At 53.4% G+C, this 5,948-nt stretch overlaps 1 long non-coding RNA gene across 2 annotated transcripts in view; it reads left to right on the forward strand.

The window, feature by feature from the left end:
* The window catches only part of LOC115299154, a 7,898-nt gene extending 4,320 nt beyond the window's left edge, over nt 1-3,578 (forward strand). Inside the window, exons 1-3 of one of the 2 annotated variants that reach the window (XR_003912013.1) lie at nt 1-59; nt 347-431; nt 3,373-3,578. This is a non-coding gene — a long non-coding RNA (uncharacterized LOC115299154). The remainder of the gene's footprint in view (nt 60-346; nt 432-3,372) is intronic. The other variant, XR_003912014.1, reaches the window with a different exon arrangement.
* The last annotated feature ends 2,370 nt before the right edge of the window (nt 3,579-5,948 follow it).

Below are 5,948 nucleotides of genomic sequence, written 5' to 3' on the forward strand. Positions count from 1 at the left end.
CTGGCCGACGTCCCCTCGGCTCGCTGGCCCAGCTGCTACGGCGCGCGCCCGCGCCTCACGTGAGCGCGCGGGGCGGGGCCGAGGGCCTGGAGGGTGGGGGGGCGGGGGCCAGGAGGTGGGGCCTGAGCGAAGTTGCGGATCCCCAGAGACCGGGGCCTGTCAGGGGTTGGGTAGGCTGGGATTGACGGTGCCTGGGAGCGGGAGGAGGGGGTGGAACTGGGTGGGAAGGGCGGGGCCTGAGGCTACTGAGAGCGGAGGGAAGGGGCGGGGCTAGGCGAATGGGCGTAGACTTGGAGGGAGGTGGAGCCTTACCCCATCCTGTCTGTCCAATTTTCCCTCCCTCCAGATGGAAGCACCGGTGGCAGAATATTAACTATCAATTTCTGGGCAAGAGGAAGAGACATCTAGTTCCCCTGCGCCCGTGAGAGCCGGTGAGGGGCGGGGCCAAAAGAGGGCGCTGCCGATGGGGGCGGGACCTCAGAGTGAAGCGGTTCCAGAGGCGGGGCCTAGCGGTGGAGTGGGGGAAGGGCAATGTGTGAGCCCCCAGTGGGTACTCCACAGCCACTGCCTCCCGGGCTCCAGGACCTGGAGGGGGTGAGCCACCGTGCGAAGGGCCCCTGGGGCGGCAGTGGGACTCTGCGGGGTTACCCGTCGTTTCCTTTCTCTACCACAAACAGGTTTTAAAAGATTGACGTGGGGGCGCCTGGGTGGCTCTGTCGGTTAAGCATCCGACTTCAGCTCAGGTCATGAGCTCACACACAGTTCATGGGTTCAACCCCCGCATCGGGCTCTGTGCTGACAGCTCAGTCTCTCAGACTGCTTCGCATTCTGTGTCTTCCCTCTCTTTCCCTCTCCCACTCATGTTCTGTCTCTATCTCTCTCTCTCAAAAATAAATAAACATTAAAAAAAAAAAAAGATCGACGGATCTGGGGCTCCTGGCTGGTTCAGTCAGAGCGTGTGACTCTTGATCTCTAGGTTGTGAGTTCAAGCCCCACGTTAGGTGTGGAAGTTACTTTAAAAAAAATACTTGGGTGGCTCAGTCAGTTAAGCATCCGACTTCAGCTTGGGTCATAATCTTGCGGTTTGTGAGTTCGAGCCCCATGTCAGGCTCAGAGCCTGGAGGCTGCTTCAGATTCTGTTTCCCTCACTCTCTGCCCCACCCCTGCTCATGCTCTCTCTCTCCCAAAAAATAAACATTAACAAATTTTTAAAAATACAGAATCTAAAAGATTGATGGATTTGACTATTAAAATTTATATTCATCAAAAGGCACCTAAAAATGTAAAATAGGCAGGAGTGCCTGGGTGGCTCAGTCGGTTGCTAGTGGGTCTCTTGATTTCTGCTCAGGTCATGATCTCATGTTTAGTGAGATTGAACCCTATGTCTGTCTGCACTGACAACATGGAGCCAGTTGGAGATTCTCTCTCTCTCTCTCTCTCTCTCTCTCTCTGCCCCTTACCTGGTTACTTGCTCTCTCCCCCACTCTCAAAATAAATCAACTTTATTATTTTTTAATGTCTATTTGTTTTTGAGAGAGAGGGAACATGAGCAAGGGAGGGACAGATAGAGAGGGGGCACAGAAGATCCAAAGCAGGGTCTGTGCAGATAGCAGCTAGCCTGATGTGGGGCTCGAACTCATGAACCACGAGTTCACGACCTTAGCCAGAGTCAGGCACTTAACCGACTGAGCCATCAAGGCACCCCTCAAAATAAATAAACTTTTTTAAAAAAAAGTAAAATACACAAAGGGACACCTGGCTGGTTCAATTAGCAGAGTATGCAGCTCTTGATCTCAGGCTCATGAGTTGGAGCCCCAAGCTAAGCATACAGATTACTTTAAAATAACAACAATAATAATAATAAAGGTAAAATAGTGTTCCGAATAAGTCTCCTGCCTAGCAACCTAAGAGAAAGGAAAGCTCTGGAAGCCTTGAAGGCATGGCCCTGGCAGTTATCCTATACACATCTCTGAGTATCTGCATCCACCTCTGAGCTGAGCGTGGCCCTGTTTCTCTGGTATCCATCTCTGATCTCTATGTCCATTCACTTATCAACAAATACTTATCAAGGGCCTAGTTTAGTTTGTGCCAGGCTTATATTCTGAGTCATCGGGTTCACATTGGCCAAACAAACTATTGAAGTCCCTGCCTTCATGGGGCTTACATTCTGGTCAGAGAGACAGACAAAAAGAAGTCAGAGAGAAACAGTGTGCGTGAGACCAAGGTGGGCCGGCCAGCTGCTCTATATGGAATGAGCATGGACTTTGTCTTATCTAGAACAGTGCCTGACTCATAGTTGAGGCTCAGTAAATGTTTTTTGTTTGTTTGTTTGTTTTGTTTTGGGGGGAGGCTCAGTAAATAATGGAGGAATGCATGGGTTGGTTAGGAGGTCCTGTCTGAGGACGTAACTCTCAATCAAGGTGTGAAGGATGAGGGGTGAGCCACTCCAGACCCTGGGAAGAGTGTTCTGAGCAGAGGGAACAGCATACGTTCAGTGGGTGGCCCCTTGCCTCCGGCTGGCTGCCCTGGAGTCTCCCTGTTTGCTGTGTCTCTGTTTCTCTTTATTGTCTCTGTGATCTTGGGAATCGAAAGGCAGGTTTCAACAGCAGCCCTCCAGGGTCTCTGGAAGTGAGGTCACTGCAGAGCTGATTCACCCCTGGCCTCCTCTGACCTAACGAGCCTGGCCTGGACATTCCCCCTGGAAGCAGGCCTCAGTCCCACAGCCTCGGGCTCCTTCCCAGAGTAGCATCCTGCAGCCCGGCAGGAAGTCCTTCGTGCTATCTAACCACAATTCTGCCAAGGTAGCCCCGGGCCTTCCTCTCATTCTGCCTTGGAGGCAGAGGAGTCCTGCCTGAATGGAGACCCCAGGAAAAACCTGACAGAGTGGGAATAATACCCCCCTGCAGGCCCAGGGAGGCGAGCCTCAGACAGGCGAGTAATCACTCACCTCCAAAGCCTCTGCTACATCCATTTTCTCACTGAGTCCTTCAACACCCCAGTTTACAGACAGAAACTCAGGCAGGCCCAGAGAGGAAAATGGGGCAGAACTGGGACCAGAACCCAGATCTCTTGTCAAAACACTAATAATCGTAACAATTGATCTGTAGTGCTCATTGACTCTGCCAGGTACTATGCTCAAACTTTGCATGAGTTTTCTTTTTTAAGACTGATCACAAACCTACAAGGTGGGTACCATCATTATTTCCATTATCCTCAGAGGAGGAGACTGCTCAGAGCCGTCGCCTGACTTGCCCAAGGGCACCCAGAGTGTAGGTGGCAGAGCTGCGTGTGACCCCAGGCAGTGTGGCGTGCCCGGCTGCACACCCTGTGCCCCGGGGCTCCAGAGGAGTGTCATGGGTGTCTGTTTTCCAGGGATCTGGGGAGTCCAGCTTCAGGTTCATCACATGAAGGTCCCGAGGCTGATTGATGCCGAGCCAGGATGAGCAGGAAGATGTCCTGGGAACACTGCACAAGCCTGTGTCCCTCTCTGTGGGTGAAGGTTCTCTACTTTTGCCCTCTCCCCTGGGATCTCCATGTTTCTGCCCCTCACTGCCCAAATAAAGCAGTTTTCACCCCTCTCTGGCTCTCTCTACTTTGGGCATGATCATTTCAATTCTCACCACTCACACACACTGAATTAGACAGAACCCACAGGGCTGGGAGGGCATCTGCTGTCACTCCTGACCGTTCCACTGCCCCCAGATCTCCCCGAGCCCCCTCCCAGCACAGACTAGCCACAGCACTGTCCGGACTCTCACAGTGGCATCGCAAGAGAAAGACGGACACGTACACCAGCTCAGTAAAGTGCTGCAAGAGGGTGACATCAGTTTGTTTGGGGCACAGAGAGTCCCTCCAATGGGTCAGGAAAGACTCCAGGTGGCTTCCTTGAGCTAAAGTTTAACAGGTAGGCAGCACTGGGTAGGCACACCCAGGGAACAGCGCTCCAGGTAGAGTGGGCAGCATGGAGGAAGTTTCGGTCACCTATGGGCCGAAATGGTCATCCCGCTGAGGGAACTGTGAGACTGGCAGCCAGCGGGCTCTGCCTAAAATGAAGCTAACTTGGCCTGGAGCTTCGAAGACCTTGAACGTCAAAAAAGGGGTTGGACATTCTCCAGGAGAAGGTTGGGAACCAAGGACAGGTTTAAAGCAAGGGAGGGACACAGTCCCCTCATGGCATCTCCAGGTCTAGAGCCCCCGGAGTCTTGGGGTCCATGCTGGTGAACCAGTAGTCTCTGGCCCTCAACTAGGTCCAAGGCCTCAGGGCACCTGTCCTGTGCCCCCCCTCACACCCTCACTTGGCTCCTACCTGCAACTGAGGCCAGGAGCGGATACTGCCCCGGCCACCGAGGGTGCTGGGGGCTGGAGGAGGGTGTCCGGGCTGCTATCTTAACTCATCCACTCCGTGGTCTACAGCAGCCCCCTTCCCCAGCCCACGAGACTCACATATGGCCCATCTCATGCCCTTTACAGGGGTCTCAGTCACATAAACAGGTAACTACAGGGCCGTCCCACTCTAGCTCCCCAAAGGAGCCATCTCCTTCCCTCCCCCAGCCCCTCTCCCTCTACATGGGACCCTGTCCCTGTCTCTGGTGCTTCCTGCTTCCTGAATATCTCTGGATGTTGCCGTCTCCCCCTCTGCCCTCTGGCCTCCCCTACTTCCAGTCGCTTTTGCTTTCATCTGAACCAGTCTCTCCCTGGTTTTCTCACCAACAACTCTGTCCCCTCTACACCACCAGGGCCTATATTCCTGTGTTTTGTATGTCCTTGTGGGTCATCCAGGATGACCTCCAAGGGTAGCTGGAGTTCTGGAGAGATCTAGGCTAGAGACAGAGATTTCAGTCATCAGCATATAGACTCTCTCTCTCTCTCTCTCTCTCTCTCTCTCTCTCTCTCTCTCTCACACACACACACACACACACACACACACACACACGGATTTCTCTCTAGACCTATGGATCCTAATGACATTACAAAGTCACCTCACCTCAACCTGTCCCAAACTGACCTCTCTGTTCCTGTGTGTACCCACTGCTCCTCCTCGAGGCTTCCATGGGCCACTTGGCATCTCTTTCCCCTCATTTGTCCAAGCTGGACACTCAGGGCCATGCTCAGTCCTTCCTCCTCACGCTCTCACTCCCTCAATTCTTAGTCCTTCCCAAGTCCCACCCATTCTGCCCCCCCGAAAGCCACCCATACCTCTCTCCCTGTCTCTGCCTCCACCCTTCAGCAGCATTTGACACAGTGGGGCCCTCAGTGCTTTGGGAAACCATTGTTTCCCTCAGCCTTCAGGACACCCCTGCTCCTGGACCTCTTCCTTCTCACTGACCATCAGCTGAATGCCTCTGCCGGCTCCCCTCCCAGAGCCTAAATGTTCCAGGTGATCCCTAGAGCCGTCTTCTTGAGCCACTCCTTCTCTCTGGTGAATCTTCAAATTTGGGACACCCCCAAACTCTTAAGCTTAGGCTCCTGGACCCATTACTTGCTAGCCTGATGTCTCCATGGGGACTCTAACGGGCATCTCAAACATGAACTCCAAAGCTACACTCGAAAGCCCCAGAACCGAGAAAGGCACAGCTCCAGAAGTGCTGGTGTTGGCTGACAGTGTCCGGGCCCGCACTGGCTCTTGCCTGGGTGACTACAATGACCCAGTATCTCCCTGCTGCACGGCAGGGAGGACCATCCAGGCAGAGGGACTGCCTGCACCAAGCAGGAAGGAGAGCGGGGTTATGGCTTGGAGGACAGTCCGGAGTGCACTGTGGGCATCAGATAGCAAAGACCTTATGTATAAGGTGCAGACATCCTGAGGGCAGTAGGAAGCTGCAGAAAAGTTTAAAGCCAAGGGGACATACTTGATTTGACATTTCTTTCACTCCTTTGTGCCTTCCTTCACACATTTACTCTATCAGCCAATAAATATTTGCAGTGACCGCTATTGCAAAGTGACCCCA

The sequence above is a fragment of the Suricata suricatta genome, chromosome 8, assembly GCF_006229205.1.
Source record: "Suricata suricatta isolate VVHF042 chromosome 8, meerkat_22Aug2017_6uvM2_HiC, whole genome shotgun sequence".
Classification (NCBI taxonomy): Eukaryota; Metazoa; Chordata; class Mammalia; order Carnivora; family Herpestidae; genus Suricata; species Suricata suricatta.